This window comes from Phytophthora cinnamomi (assembly GCF_018691715.1).
Source record: "Phytophthora cinnamomi strain GKB4 chromosome Unknown Contig119, whole genome shotgun sequence".
Classification (NCBI taxonomy): domain Eukaryota; phylum Oomycota; class Peronosporomycetes; order Peronosporales; family Peronosporaceae; genus Phytophthora; species Phytophthora cinnamomi.
In genome coordinates, this window is record NW_027151052.1 from 224,770 (window position 1) to 240,396 (window position 15,627).

Here is a 15,627-nt window from a genome sequence, read left to right on the forward strand (position 1 = left end):
GACATCGCTCGAAGGCTCGACCGAGCGTCCCAACCATGCACGAGATAAAATGGGGTGTCCTTCCTTGTAGCAGCATGCGAATTGTTGATAGCGAAGATGAGCTTATCCACAATCTCATCCCAATCTTGCTGGAGCGGGTCCTCCGCATACACCCGCACAGACTGCATTACGGTCTTAACCGAGCGTTCCTGCTGGCCATTTGCTTGTGGTCGGTAGCTTAGTGTAGCCCGAGACCTCGATTGCATCATCTCGGTGAATGCTTGGAAGACCTCGCTCGTGAAACGAGGATCTCGGTCGTGACGTCTCAACGACGGCGCACCGAACCTTCGGTAGACGCATTCCTCGAACGCTTGTGCCACACAGAGGGCTGAAGTGTCGGCCATGGCTTTACCCATGACAAAACCCGTGAATGCGCACTGAAATAGCAACAGTGCTGTGTTCCCTCGCCGAGTCCTCGGCAGAGGTATAACGAAGTCCATCGATACAATTTGCATCGGGCGCTCGGTCAGGATGTTCCCTGGTGAGTACCCACGGAATTGTGGGACGCTTTTACTTGTGCTACAGTCCGGGCACGAGCGCACATGCCGCTCCACATCGGCGATCAGGCCGATCCAGTAATAGTCCGCCTTAACTCGGTGGTAGGTGCGGACGATACCTTGATGTCCGCCCTCCAGTGAGTCATGGCAGCTCTGTAGGACCTCCTGGACCATCGTTGTCGGCACCACCATCCTAAATGTAGTCTCGTCGGTCCGTTCCTTTCCCCACCGACGGTTCACTCCAAGGAAATAAAGCAATCCATCTTCACTCAGTGCAAACTTGTCGGCCATTTTCCAGGCTTCGCGAGCGGCTTTGTAACTAAGCTTTGCCTCTTCTCCTTTCAGCACCGTCTTTAGGTTCGGCCAGCGTAATTCTTCATTTTGGGCGGCGCTTATGCGTCGGCGGCGCTCTCCCTGTACCACAGTGGGATCAATGTCGTCAGCACTCGGTTCGTGCACCGCTGTTGCATCAAGCCTCGGTTGGGCCTGTTCGTCGTTTAAACCCTCGGTGTTGGTCCCAGTTGGGCCTGACGCGTGTTCTACGCGGCCTGGATCGATCTCCGAGACTTCCTTCGCAAAGCGGACGTGTTTCCGCCGCTCTTTTGCTTGGCGTCTGGTCACCGCGGCTACATATCCTGTTTCCCGTACAAAATCGAAAAAAGTTCGACTACGGTTTTGGTCGTGCGGTGTCAGTACTTGAACTGAGTTGACAGAACGTGTAGTCTCTTCCGCCGAGTTTTCCGAAGTGTCAGCCGAGCCTTCGTAGATAACTTCTCGGATTCGATTCAACTCCATCAATTCTTGCTTCCTTTCATCACTGTCCACTACCACCGAGGCCTTCTTTTCCAATGTTTCGCTTGCGAGCGAATCAGCGGCCGCATTAAATTCGCGTATTGCATCCAGGTATTTTACCGAGCGAAGTCTCGCCATGAGTTCCTTGTGCTTGTTCAGTTGTGCCATTAACGACTCCTTACGACAAGGGATCACCCCTAGGGATTGCTGGATTGCGAGTCTCGAGTCTCCCACGATAACTAAGTCCTCGGTCCCGCCGCCGAGACGCCATTATTCATGCCGGTGTACTCGGCGAGGTTTACCGTCGTGGTCTCGAGAAAAGCACTCGCAGCGATCACTATATTCCATTCCGGGAGTTTCCACAAAATCCAGGCACAACTGCCATAGCCACCGTGTTTTTCGGTTTTGGCTGATCCATCGAACGAGAGTACAAAACCTTGGTGTGCACGGGGCAGTCGCGCATATAGCAACTGGGGGTCCATACGAACAATCGGGGAACCACGTGTCGGTGGGGTCACCGGGGCCAGCGAGTCTTCGAGGTCGACGAAACTAGTAATGGTCGACTGCAAGAGTTGCGCAAAAGCGCAATCTTTCTCCTTAACTCGCTGCACTACCAGGTGCCACGGCGACAGTAATACCGCAAATTGGGTAGCTCGTCCAAACAGAGTCTTCGACTTGTGGACCCAGTCGAGTGTTGAAAATCGCGTGTAGACATGGATGGTCCGACCTGCAAGTTGGGTGTAACACACCTTCAATATTTCGAGCAGGGCCAGGACCTCCTTTTCGGCCGGGTGATAATTCATCTCTGCGTCCTTGAGGACTCGGCCGCAGAATCGTACCGGGTGCATTTTTCCACCGTGCTCTTGCATCAGCGTTGTACTGAGCGCCCACTCGTTTGCAAAGAGTGTTACGTGGACTGCTCGGTCACGGTCGAAGTGTCGGAGGATCGGTGCCTCACCGACCTTTCGTTGTAACGCAGCAAAGCTTCGCTTGGCGGCACTGAGGTCACCCCCGTCCGTGAAATCTTCGTCCTTCAGTTGATATAGTGCCGCTCCATATACTGCAAAGTCTTGGTTGAACCTGCTGTAGTAGTTTAGCGCACCGAGGAATGCTTGTACCCCCTTTTTCGACCGAGGAAATGAAAGCTCGGCTACTGCTTTGAGCTTTTTGGGGTCAGCTCTAATGCCTTCTCGCGTCACCTCATGCGACAAAAAAATCAACTTTGGGCTGCAAAAAGATGCTCTTAGTGAAGCTCACACTAATACGGCACTCTTCGAAGCGGGCGAGCAGTCGGTCCAAAGTCTCGAGGCAGTCGTCAAACGACTCACCCCCGAAGCAAATATCAGCCACAAATGATCGGCGTCCAAACACCGGGACTAGCGAGGACTCGTCGGGTTCTCCAGTTGTGACCATGTCGGCCGCCGGGCTGTTAATGAGTTCCGCGACCGAGTCCTCGGCCCGAGTGCTGTCGCAGCCTGCTTCAAACTTCGTGGGTGCTTGGTTTGGGTCAGGTGACGGATCGTCCGACGGTTCCGCCAGGGTCCGTCCGAGGGTTCGACCAAGGTCTCGGTCACTCTCCTCCGCACACCGCATTAATTCTGCGTAGTGTTTCCATCCACCTTTCGGTTGTACAAACCCCCACAGTGCATTATCGAGCATGCGTTGGTAAATCATCGGTGCATTTTTTAGTCCAAAAGGCATCCTGAGCCACTCAAAGTGACCGAGGGCACACACGAAGGCCGAGATTTGGCGAGCCCTCGTTGTCATCATAATCGCCCAAAATCCACTTGCCGCATCCAACGAGCAGTACCACAGATACTTCTCGAGGTCGGTGAGAAGGTCATCGACCAGAGGCACTGCATATTCCATGATTGCGGTGATGGCATTCACCATCTTGTAATCAATGCACAGCCGGATGTCCTCGCCGTTCTTTTTCAATACAATCACGATTGGCGAAGCCCACGGGCTGTTCGAAAACGCTATCAGGCCTGCCTTGAGCAGGCCTCGTAGTAGTTCGTACAACTTCCGTAGGTGCCGAAGGGGCACTCGCCGAGCTCTCTGTTTGATGGGCGAGTGTTCGTTCACATCGATATCACACACCACTCCATAAGCGGGCGGAGGCGAAGCATTTCCACTAGAGATCATGATCTTCTCGTGCTTCTTGAGCACTTCCACAACGCGACCCTGGCATTCCGCACTCACCCCTGGGAGACGCACATTCGGCGCCGAGTAGTCGAGGTCTGTCACCGAGGTCTCCGTTAGGTCGGGAAGGAACACCAGTTCGTGAGCGTAGTCCTCTAAGTTGATTTCATTGGGCATGTGCTCCGACGAGGGTTGATCACCCCCGTCATCTGTGCCCTCTTCCATCGCCAACGCAGTAGCTACAGACAGGTACGTCGCTTCTAGGGTATCCATCGAGTCTTCACCCGCCGATTCCTCGGCCGAGTCTTCAGACAGCCCAGGCTTACGTTGGTAATAAGTGGATTCCACCGCCTCTGGGGCCTCATTGGTAGACACGCTTAGTTCTGAGCTCACGTCGTAGCCATCGTCGCTGGGCTGGTCGAACTTGACTTCGTTCGTAACTTTCGCCGAGGTCTCGGTACTAGTGTACTCAAGCTCGGCGCGCTGGGTAGGGAGCGCCACCGGATCATCACCCACTGGTGAACCGTCGGTGGCGAGTTGCTCCACCTCTTCGCGTCTCGCGAGGCCTCGTTCCCAAAGCTCGGCGCAGCTTAAACGGCACGCCTGGCCCGGCGAGTCATCGGGCGGCCGAGGTTTTATTCCGGCCGGGGTTGGATAACTCGGCCGATCAACTGCCGGTGGTTGCGCGGCGAGCCACTTCCGGTAGAGTTCGTACTCGCGCTGGAGCAAATCCTCGTCGCGAGATTCCTCAAATGCGGCCACCTGCCACTCTCGGTACTTGGTCGACTCCAACCGGGTGTACCCTTCATCATACGGGAGGTCCCCAATTGGGACCCACAGAACAGAGGCGTGTGAGCTCGGCAAGACAACAGCCGGTCGCTCACATTGGTCACTCGTACTCGAGAGACCTTGCCCCGTCTAAACGCTTTCACCGTGGGTACCAACGTCTCGGTCCGGCGTATCCACAGCTCGTGGGTCTCCTCCGAGGGTTGACGCCTCGGTGGTCGATAGTCAACCCACTCGTGACCGGGAATAAGTAAATCCTCGGCGGGTCCGCTGTTGATGTGCGGACCGAGACTTCGTTCATCGAGCATGTTCTTCGTCTTGATGAGCGGAATGCTCACCTCGCCCGGCAATTTGGCAGTCGCGTGGAACATGTCCAGGCGCACACCAGCCGGAATCATAAAGTCGGTGCCGAGGACTACGTCCACACCGGCGCCATGATCCATAATCCACAATTCAAACTCGTACACTCGTTCCCAGCCGAGCGTCACTTTGACCAAAGCTCGGCGCTCTGTAGCCATCGTTCCTTTGGTAAACCCTTGTATTTCCATACAGCGGCCGTGACCCTGAATTTCACGCAGCCGCACTTCTTTGCAAATCTCTCCGAGATCACACTCACATTCGCTCCTGTGTCCAAAAGGACTCGGGTGCGCACATCATTCACCGCGCCTCGGGCCAGAGCTCTCATCCGAGCCCTCTGGTCGAATTTCCACGCGGACCACCACCCCAGCCTCTCGCCCGGGAGTAGCTTCAGCACTCCACCGAGCTTTGGGCTGGTGCGTCCTACCGGCACTGTGCTTGAAACCCAAGCCTCTGTGCCACTTCCATCTTCATCTTCATCATTCGCATCACTCATTTCACCTCCACCGAGGCTTCCACCTCTCTCCTTTTCACTTTCCATCGGGTTCACATATTCCTTGTCATTGTTCGGTCATTTGCACTTCCCCACGAACGCGTAGACACAGTCTGCGTCGATCGCGGGTTCGGCTAACTGTGGCAGCCCGATTGGGACCAACCCAGTTTCAGTTGGCGGGCTGCCTAGTTTAAATGGCCACCGAAGACTAGGTCTTGGAGCTCTGGGGTGAGGTCCTTCTTCTCAACCTTCGTTCGAAGGAGAGAAGTGAGCGCTTGAAGAGCTTCACATTTTCCGACATCATGCACTTGCTGACATAGCTTGCAGCGACGGTAGCAGTAGTGGGCCGAGTGACCGAGCCCTCCGCATGCAGCGCACGGTCCATATTGACGGGGGCGACCCTCGCGGTTATCGCGGCCGAGGTTTTGATTTCCTCGGTCGAGGTTTCGACCGAAGTCGCCACTCTTGCGCTGACGGTGGTCGGAGCGGGCATAGGTCCCGTCTGCTGCTGCACGTCTTTCATGATCGTTCGCCGCGGCTAAGTGCCCATCTTCATCTTCGGAGTTGTAGTCATCACTATAGTCGCCGCCACTTTGATCGTCCTCAGAGTAGAGGCTGTTGCCAGCTTCGCTCTCGCTACTGCTGTACGAGTGTCGGCGTGGTGACGAACGCTCGGTCCGGCCACCCCTAGACCCTCGGACTTGGAGTTCGGTCATCATGTCGGCGAGCGAAGCCTCTGCCAGCGAGATTCGCGGCACATGGCGCGAGTCATCGCGACGGCGGTCAAAGTCTCGGTCCTGACGATCGTATCGGTCGCGACGGTAACCGTCACGCGAAGAGTCGGTGCGTCGGTCATCGCGTCGGTAACTGTCTCGCGAAGCCTCGGGGCGTTTGTCATCGCGTCGGCGAGTACTCTCACGGCTTCTCGGTGGGTAAGCCAAAGTCTCACGGGACTGTCCACGCTCTTCCAACTTCAAGATGTCATTAATCATGTCTTCCAACTCGTGAATGTCCTTCACTCGAACGTGACAGAGTCGCCGTTCGAGACCTCGGTCCCCACACGACTCGAGGAATCGGTGCACGTGGTCTTTCGCATCGAGACCACCCTTCTCGAACTGGAGGCCGGCATTGCGACCGTAGCCATTCAGTCGATTTAGGTAGTCGCAAATGTGCTCGGCACCATCTCTCTTCGCCGAGTAGTACCGAGCCTTAGCAGACTGCTTGAATTGCGAGCAGTAGTACTTAATGAAGGCGTCGCTGAGCAACTTCCACTGACGTTTGGTTTTCCTCGGAAGTTGACGGTACCAGTGAAGGGCACCGTCCCGAAGGCTTAACTCAAACGCCATGCACCACTCGTTGGGCGGTGTGTGAGTGCCCTTCATCTCGTAGACGAAAGCTCGGAGCCACTGCATCGAGTTTTCACTCTTGTTGCGGGCTCCAGAAAAATGCTTGATCTGAGCGAGGGGTCGGTGGGTCGCGAGCTCAAGTCTCGGCGTCGAGCTCAAGCGCTCCATCTCGCTCACCTCCCGGACCTGGCGGCCAATTCGTCACTAGGACTGTCGCGGCCGTCAACGTGGTCCAGGTAGTCATCATCATCATCCTCGTCAGAGGAGGCCGACCGAGGGGCGAACCGTCGGTTTGTTTTCCCGCGTTGTGTACTGCGAGTGGGCTTCGACCCCTCGGTGCGCGAAATGCGTTCTGCGCGACTCGTCGACCGGGGAGTCACCATGAGCGAATCTTGGAAGTACGGCGTGTACGGACCGAAAACACACCATCAGTAGTCTGCCGTCTGGCCGAGCTCTCTGGTTTCTTCTGAGGCGTCTGTGGGAGTGGGACTTTCGACGGGTCGTCTTCCTCCTGCTCCGCCGAGGCCTTGGTTTGGCCAGCCAGGCCGATGTCTGTGGCGCCAAAGCTCAAACGAAGCTTGCGCTTCCACTTCTGGAGCTCACGGCCAGCGATGGCGGGGGGCCAGTCGCGGATTGCGGCGTCCGACGGGTGAGTTTGGGGCTCGCACCCCATAGCCCGTAAGAGTGCCACCGTGTCCTCGGCCACCTGGGTGGTGCTAATAGAGTTCACTGGTCAAGCCAGCTCGCCTTTCAGCTCCACCCAAATGGCCTGTCGGACCGACTTGGGCGAGTATTGCTGCATCCATTCGCTTTCTTCCATCATTTGCTTGAACACTCGTCCAAGCACCTTGTTTGCAGCTGGAGTGCTGCCATTCATCGGCGGCCGGTTGCCTTGGGCAACTTGAGGACCCTTAGTAACCTGCACCAGGGCTTTCAAGCCCTCGGTGCCGTCCTCATAGTCGTCGTAGGCGTGGTCCGGCTCCGCCACTTCATCCAATTCTTCGACGAGGTTTCGCGAGTGCGAGCGGGGAACCCCGCTGTGTCCCGCGGACAACATCGCGTTTTCCTGGTCGTCCGTCTCCTGCATCGCTGCAGATGACTTCTCTTCCAGGTCATCATAGTCCATCATTTCATCTTTGGCGTCGGAATCTTCATCCACCGACTCTTCGAAGCTGACCGACCGTTCGGTGATCACCGACAACCGAGACGTCAAGTCGCTAGCGACGGTGGACGAGTACTCGGTGGGTCCGCGCGTCGACTTTGCCGGCGTTGCTGGTACCGCTGACTTGGATCCATTCGCCATCTTGTTCTTCTTGTTCTTGTTCTCTTCTCTCTTCTTCTTCCTTCTCTCCTCAATGCTCGTTAAGGGGCAATACCTACACAGACCGTGACAACAAACACTCGGTCACACCAGTCCCGGGTCGCGGCACCAGTTGTCGTGTAGGAATTCACGATTTTACAAGTCCTCGTCCCTCAGCCTCGACAAATGGGACGAGTCCTACCAACAACACACGCTTCCCTCGAAAGGTCGGCGAAGATTGTTGGGATTAAACCTGAAGACCAGGTCCGATCCCTTACACCGGGCTGGAAATATGCCTTGTGTTGAAGTATCGGTCAGGTAGGTAGAGCCCACACACAGGCACCGCCAGCCACGAGCAACGGCTGGGGTGCGTAAATATAAACGCTTTCGCGCTAAACCCACTGTGGTCCCTCAGAAAGGAAGGGTACCGGGCCGGTCAAGGCCTTTGACAGGGGCGCCGAGGTGAAACCTCGGCCAAAGAGTCAAATACACTGGGGGGGCACGCCACGCACCCAGGACAACGTACAAACATACAGGGAGGACTCTCTACCTCCCAACACTCGGCCACTATCCACTCTTGGCCTTACCAGGGCGAACTCTCGGTCAATGTACCTCAAGCTCACCGGCAAACATACCCCGCGTCGGCCGAGCGTATCCTGACCCTACAGCGAAGCTAGCTAGACTTACCGTAGACGGACTTGACCCTAATGGCTTGGGGTGTAACGGGGTTACACGTACAAGTGGCTGCAAGCCACTTGTGAATTTAACAGATAGGATATCTGTTAAAAGTTTTAGATACTTCCTCACCTTGGTGTAAGACACACCAATGGATACATTGAAGTGGGCCACCGCAATGAGTGGTCCACACCTACCCAAAGATCCTATTGGTAGAAAGCAGCATCTTTCTACCAATCAGAGACATGCATATTAGCGGGGCCCTGACAGCCAGCCGCTGTCAACCCCTTTCATAGATGATAAACAGATTTTAGCAGATTTAGGAGGAAGATCAATTTACAAGCAATACAGTTCTCATTTTACCTTAAACTAGCTACTTGGAGTCTTGTCTAAGTTAAATTATATTTGTGTATTCATGTAATTACTTAGGTTAATTATATTTGAATACACAAATATAATTAACCTAAGTAATTACTAAGTACTTACGCTTCCTCATACACGTAGCGCGACGTGTAAGCTAAAGTAGTGAGTCAAGTTAGACCCACTACACCTGGTAGCACTTCGTAGTCCGTCCAACGACCGACTGCTTGACGTCCGTACGCGGTGTACGAACGCGGAGCCGAGAACCACATGAGCACGGAGGTGCCCATGGAGAGCTCCAACACGCCTGCAACGCATGTTGCACGCGCTGACTGCCCCCACCTGTCTGACCCAGAGTGGGAAGCCCTCCAATGACCGTTGACAGTCATTGGAGAAGCGGCGATAGCTACGATGCTGCGTACGCTATCGCCGACGGAGCAACATGGTGTTGATCTGGGGTTCATCATGAAGGAGCAGCGTGATGCTGCTTCCTCAGTAACGGCGTCGTCAGGGACGACACCTCGTGCTCAATCATTGGAATTGAGTGTAAGCAATTACGTGGGAAGAGAGGGCGAGCCTCTCCTCCGATGGCTTGTCGAACTCGACACAGCCATAGCGGCTCGACGCATCGTAGACCCGCTGTCGAAGGTCGCGTTCGCCATGTCATGTCTTGGCGGACGAGCGAGGGGTTGGGCGTACTGACGCCGACTCTCAGATCCTACGTGCTGTAGCACGTACGAAGTGTTCAAAGAGGAGCTCAAACAAGCGTTTGAGCCCCCGCAAAACGAGTTCCGGCGAGGGCGGAATTCCTCGACCTTCAGCAGGGTAAGCATGACGTCCATGCTTACGCGCAGCGCGCACGATACTTGGTCTCAAATATCGTGACGAATCCAATTGACGAGGCGACTAAGGTCGTCACGTTCATGAAGGGACTTAGAGATGGGCTCGTGAAGACCTATCTCTTCCGAGAGTACCCGAGTACTCTCGAAGCTGCAATCACCCTTGTCATGCAAGAAGAGTTTAGCCTGCGGCAGGTTAAACCGCATGCGAACGTGCCGAGGTCGCAACCGCGCCCGGTAGTGAGCACGGGAGGTACGGAACCAATGGACCTCTCGAATGCAACAACTGCTGGTTATCAGCAGCAGGGAGGTAACGTGCGATGCTTCCGTTGCGGAAGGATCGGTCACTTTGCACGGGAGTGTACAGCTCCCATGCCCCCTGGAGGTGGCCGTCGTGGCGATGCTAGGCATCGCCGCGGACCAACAAAAAACGCGAACATCCAGTAGGCGCGGGGCGCCCTACTGGTAATGCAGTCACGCGTGCCGACATCGGGCACGCGACACTGAGGACTGCAGCCCCCAGTGAGACTAGCTCTCGCCGGAAGAAACAAGATGATAGGCCGAACCTAGTCATCTTGAAGGTTTACTCGAAGAAAGCGAGCGACTCTCTTCGAGCTTTGGTAGATTCAGGCGCGTCGAACAACTTTGTTCGACTACGAAGCCTGCCGAGACTTGACTTCGAGGAGGTAAATGTACCTCGAAGTCTTCTGGAGGTACGACTGGCAACAGGTGCCATCGTGAAGACTGAGAAGCGCGCCGTGAACGTGCGCTTCTCGTACAAACAACGAGTGTTTGTCGAACATTTTATCGTCCTGGACCTGGACGATAAGTTCGACGTTGTTATGGGCATGCCGTGGCTTGCACGGCATGATCCGGTGATAGACTGGAAGAAGCGCACGCTCGTGCGCTTCGGCCGCGACAGCGGAACAGAGAGCGATGGCCCTGTTACCGCAGCGCACGCACCAGCAGGTGCGCGCGGCTCACCAGTCGAGACAACGCTTAATGCTGCTGTCCCGGAGTGCCCAAGAAGTGCGCGAGGGCGCGCACAAGTGAGACCCACGTCGGCAATGCTGCCGACGTCGGAAGAAAAAGATGTGCTGGTTCTGGGAACCAATACCCACGTTCAAGTGTGTAAGGGACAGTCTCTGACCCGAAGAGGTCAGGTCAACAACGACGCGTCGGCTCCGGGAGCCGACGCACCCTCGGTCATGAGGGGCTCCGCCAATGAATGGCGTCGAGGCGACGAAGGCGTGTCAACTCCGGGAGTTGACGCTGCAAACAGTGCGGGCGGTTGCAAACGTACCGCACTGACGCAATTTGCATGCTGTCGTGCAGCCGGGCTGTACGACGAAGCGCCATGCGATCAAGCCGGGCTTGATATCGCGCGCCCGCAGACAGGGTCTGTCGGCGAAGGAACACATTACCGTGCAGCCGGGCTGCACGAAGGAAAATGCGGTCAAGCTGGGCTTGATACCGCGCGCCCGCGGACAGGGTCCGCCGGCGAACAACTGTCCACGGCCGGGCCAGGACCAGAAGAACAACTGTGCGGAGCCGGGCTCCGCACAACAAGAAGACGGCGCAAGCGGAAAACGCTGCGCAAGTCTCGGTCCGGGACCGAGTCGCAACAAGAACAGTCTCCTGGGCAGACTGAGGCGGTGACGCCGGATGTCGAGACGCTAAGCGTCTTGACGCGCACCAATACTGGATTCCAGTATCAGGAAATGAAACTCGCTAATCCTCCGACGAGGGCGTCGGAGTTGACTTCGCTTCCAGTCATGAGCTGGAAGCGCTTCACACGCGACTTGCACGATGGACGCATCGAGCAGGTCTGCGTTCTTTCGGACTGCGAAAGAACGAAGGGCGAAGAGCTGAGGCAGCCCTTCATGGGAAGTACCACTGAGAGTGAAGACACTCTCAGTGCGAAGACGAAGCGAGAGCGCTTCGAGGAACAAGGTTGGGACTCGTTAAAGTCGAGCCCCTATTACGAATTGTTGAGGGAGTACAAAGACGTACTCCCGGAAGACATTCCTGCGGAGCTTCCGCAGGATAAGGGCATTCAGCACGAGATTGATCTCGTGCCGGGCACGAAGTACTGTGTCACGCGGCAGTGGCCACTGCCGCGAGAGCAGGTAAAAGTAATCGACGACTTCTTTGAAAGTCGTCGCAAAGTAGGACAGGTGCGGGAATCGAAGTCCCCGCACAGTGCTCCGACGTTCTGTGTCAAAAAGCCACAGGGCGGATGGCGCATCGTTCATGAGTATAACAAGCTGAACGATGCGACGGTATCGGCGCAGACGCCGATACCGCGAAACGATGTTATCATCGATTCGATGGCCGGGAGCACCGTTTACAGTGCTCTCGACTTGCGAGATGGATTTTATCAAATCCTAATGCGTGAGAGCGATACCCCTCTCACGGCAGTGAGCACGCCAAGCGGCATGCTCTGGGAATGGCTAGTAATGCCACAGGGGCTTAAGAACGCCCCTGCGACCTTCAACAGTTGCGTGACGCACTTGTTGCGCTCGGTGCGCGACTTCGCACCGAGCTACTTCGACGATGTATTCATCCACAGCCGGGCTGTGGACGGGAGACCGACGTAGAGATGCACAAGACCGACGTAGAGATGCACAGGGTGCATCTCCGGAAGCTACTTTAGCTTATGCGAAAGCATAAGCTCTACGCGAACCTGAAGAAGTGTATCTTCGGGGCGAGCGAGATACCCGTCCTCGGGTGTCTCGTAGGGAAAAATGGTGTTCGCCCTGACCCGGAAAAGGTCAGAGTGATTAATGAATGGCCAACGCCTTCAAGTGTCAAGGAACTGAGGCAGTTCCTTGGCTTGGCCACGTACTTGTGCAAGTACGTGGAAGATTACGCGGGCAAGATCCGCCCGCTGTCACAACTTCTTAAGAAAGAAGCTGTGTGGAATTGGACACCCGATTGCCAAAAGGCATTCGATGCAGTCAAGCGGGGCTTGACTGAGGCGCCGATCTTGGCAGTGGCTGACCAAGATCGCCCATTTCACGTAGTGTGTGACGCTTCCGAATTCGCAATCGGATGCGCGTTGATGCAGCACGATCACGAGGGCCGTGATTGTGTCGTCTACTACCAATCGCGTCAGCTGAAGCCAGCTGAGCGCAACTATCCGGTGCATGACAAGGAACTCTTTGCCATGAAATACGCACTCGCAAAGTTCCGAGTGTATTTGCTTGGAAGTAGACCGTTTGTGGTCTACACCGACCATGCATCACTGTGCACTGCAGTGAAGTCACCACACATATCACAAAGAATGGCGAGATGGCTCTCATTCTTTGCGGATTATAACTTCCGGGTCGAATACAAACCCGGAAGATTGAATGTGGTGGCCGACCCGTTATCACGTCGGCCGGACTACGCAGAAGCTGCTGACGTCAATGCCATTGACGCCATGCGATCGAGCAAACCCACATCATCTCTGTTGGATGATGTGAAGGCCGCGTACGCGCACGACGCGGACGCGAAACTCTTGCTGGCCTATGGCACAACACCTTCTGACAAGGCTCGTCAGAAGTTGCCCAAGCACCTTCGTGCGCGTGCACACCGATATCGGGTGCACGACGGAATACTGCTTTATAATGCAGTCGACGACTACGCGGATCGCGTTATCGTGCCGAATGACCATGATCTGCGACTCAGGATCATGTACGAATATCATGATGCCCCGACAGCGGGACATCTCGGACGTGAGAAGACATACGCGCGACTTCTACTGGCACCACCAGTATAAGTGGGTGCACAAGTACATCCGTGCTTGCGAGGTATGCCAACGCGTAAAACCTGCGCCATTCGCGCAGGCTCCGTTACAATCACTACCGACTCCGTCGGAGTGTTGGAAGTCCATGTCTTTGGACTTCATCTTTGGTCTTCCCCCGGACAGCGGAGGGAATACCGGTGTTGTGGTCTTCGTCGACCGCTTCAGCAAGATGGTACATCTTGCTGCGGTGCCGGCAGAAGTGACCGCGAAACAGACGGCCCGTCTGTTCGTCGACATGGTGTTCAAACACCATGGCATGCCGACCGACATCGTGTCGGACAGAGACCCGCGCTTCACAGCGCACCTGTGGCAAGAAGTGTTTACACTTCTTGGGAGCCAGCTTTCAATGTCGACTGCGGATCATCCGCAGACGGACGGTCAAACCGAGCGCGTGAATCGCGTGCTCGTCGATATGTTGAAGAGCTACGCTCACTCGTTCCAATACTGGAGCGAGTGTTTATCGATGGCAGAGTTTGCCATCAATAACTCAGTGCATGCCTCGACCGGGCATACACCGTTCTACGTGAATGCCATGCGGCATCCACGTCTACCGAGTTTACTCGGAGTGATGGCTCCCACTTTAAGTGGGGGAGGATCTACGACTGCAATACAGCAGCCGCAGAAAACCGCTGACACTTGCACAGTGTCAGCTGCAACAATCGGCAAACCACATGAGTCTGCGCAGGGCACAGACTCCTCCACCAACAAGGACAACGACCACGGGTCTGCGCAGGGCGCAGACACCGCAAAGAACCACGCAGAGGCCGGGCCTCTAGCGGAGAACGAGCTGAATGACTTCAGCTCGGATGCAATCAATTTCATCACCAAACGACAAGCCATAATTCGGTTTGTCCAAGCTGCAATAGCAGCTTCTGTTGATCAAAAGAAGCTGAACGCAGACAATGTGGGCAGAGGCAACACAAATGAATTCAAAGTTGGTTCATTAGTTTTGTTAGCTACTCAAAACCTGCCTAAACATGCAGTTTCGGATTTCGGAGCAAGCAAGCTTGCTCCGCTCTTCATCGGGCCGTTCACTGTGTTGGCACGGCACGGCAACGCATACACACTAGACATACCGTCTAGCATGCGCCTCCATCCGACCTTTTACGTCGGACGGCTGAAGCCATACCTGCAGCACGAGCCATCTAGCTCGGCTGACCCGAAACCTCGGCAGGAGCCGAGGCAGAAGCGGAAGCCTTGGCCTCGGCGACGAGCAATCCCTTCATCTGGGTCCCCAACTCAACCTGGATATTCGAGGCGGTCTGCGAGACCGCCGCGACTTGGGCCTTCTGGTTCGCCAGCTCCTGTTTCAGGGCGGCGAACTCAGCGCCCTGCAGACGCTCCACGGCGGTCACCCGGTCGTGGAGAGGCGCATACTGATCAGCCCGGGGCTGATCATACCCGGGGCGTGTTCCCACCCCCGCCACCGCCGATCCGTGACGCCCGCGGCTCAACCCGCTGGATTATTGAGCGGATTGTTGACCATAGTATCCCGAAAACGAACCCTCAAGGGGCTCGTTTTCGTATTCGTTGGAGAGGATTTCCTCCCCATCAAGATACATGGGAGGCGCGGAACGTCTTGCTGGAGGACGTTCCGGAAATGGTGAGGGCGTACGAGGAGCAGTACGCGCTGGCGCAGCGGAAGTAATACGAGCGCTGCGATCATCGCTAGCGCCCGAACCTTCACGTGCTAAGAACTAGCACGGAGCTCTTTGAGACTCTCGGGCACACGGAATGACGTGTACCCGTTCAGGTCGCGGTCACTCAAGCGGACCGCGCCTGGGAAGCACTTCGTGCACTGAAAGCCCTCGGGCACAGCGCACGGCACATTCGCCTCCTCAGCAGCAACATGAAGTTGCTCCAACTTTCCACGCTTCGAGTACGTCTCGAAGCGATCACGCGCTTGCTTAATCCGATCACGGTAAGCACTCGGCCTCTTGTTGAAGTTCTCAACAAAGGCATTCCAGCTTTGACAAAGTGCCTGCCATTCGGGCACTTTGCTGCGAGAAGAGGTCTTCTTGCTTTGAAACCATCGGAGCTCATGAAAGAGTCCGATGTAGTAATCGCGCCTTTGATGCGTTTCCGCATCAAAGTGCAGCTCAGCAGCCACAGCGTCATCTTTGATGGCGCTGCATACGTACAGCGGCACCTCATTCGGAGGTACCGAGTTCCCAAACCGGTCCGCGATCTCGGACGCGGACGGCATCCATG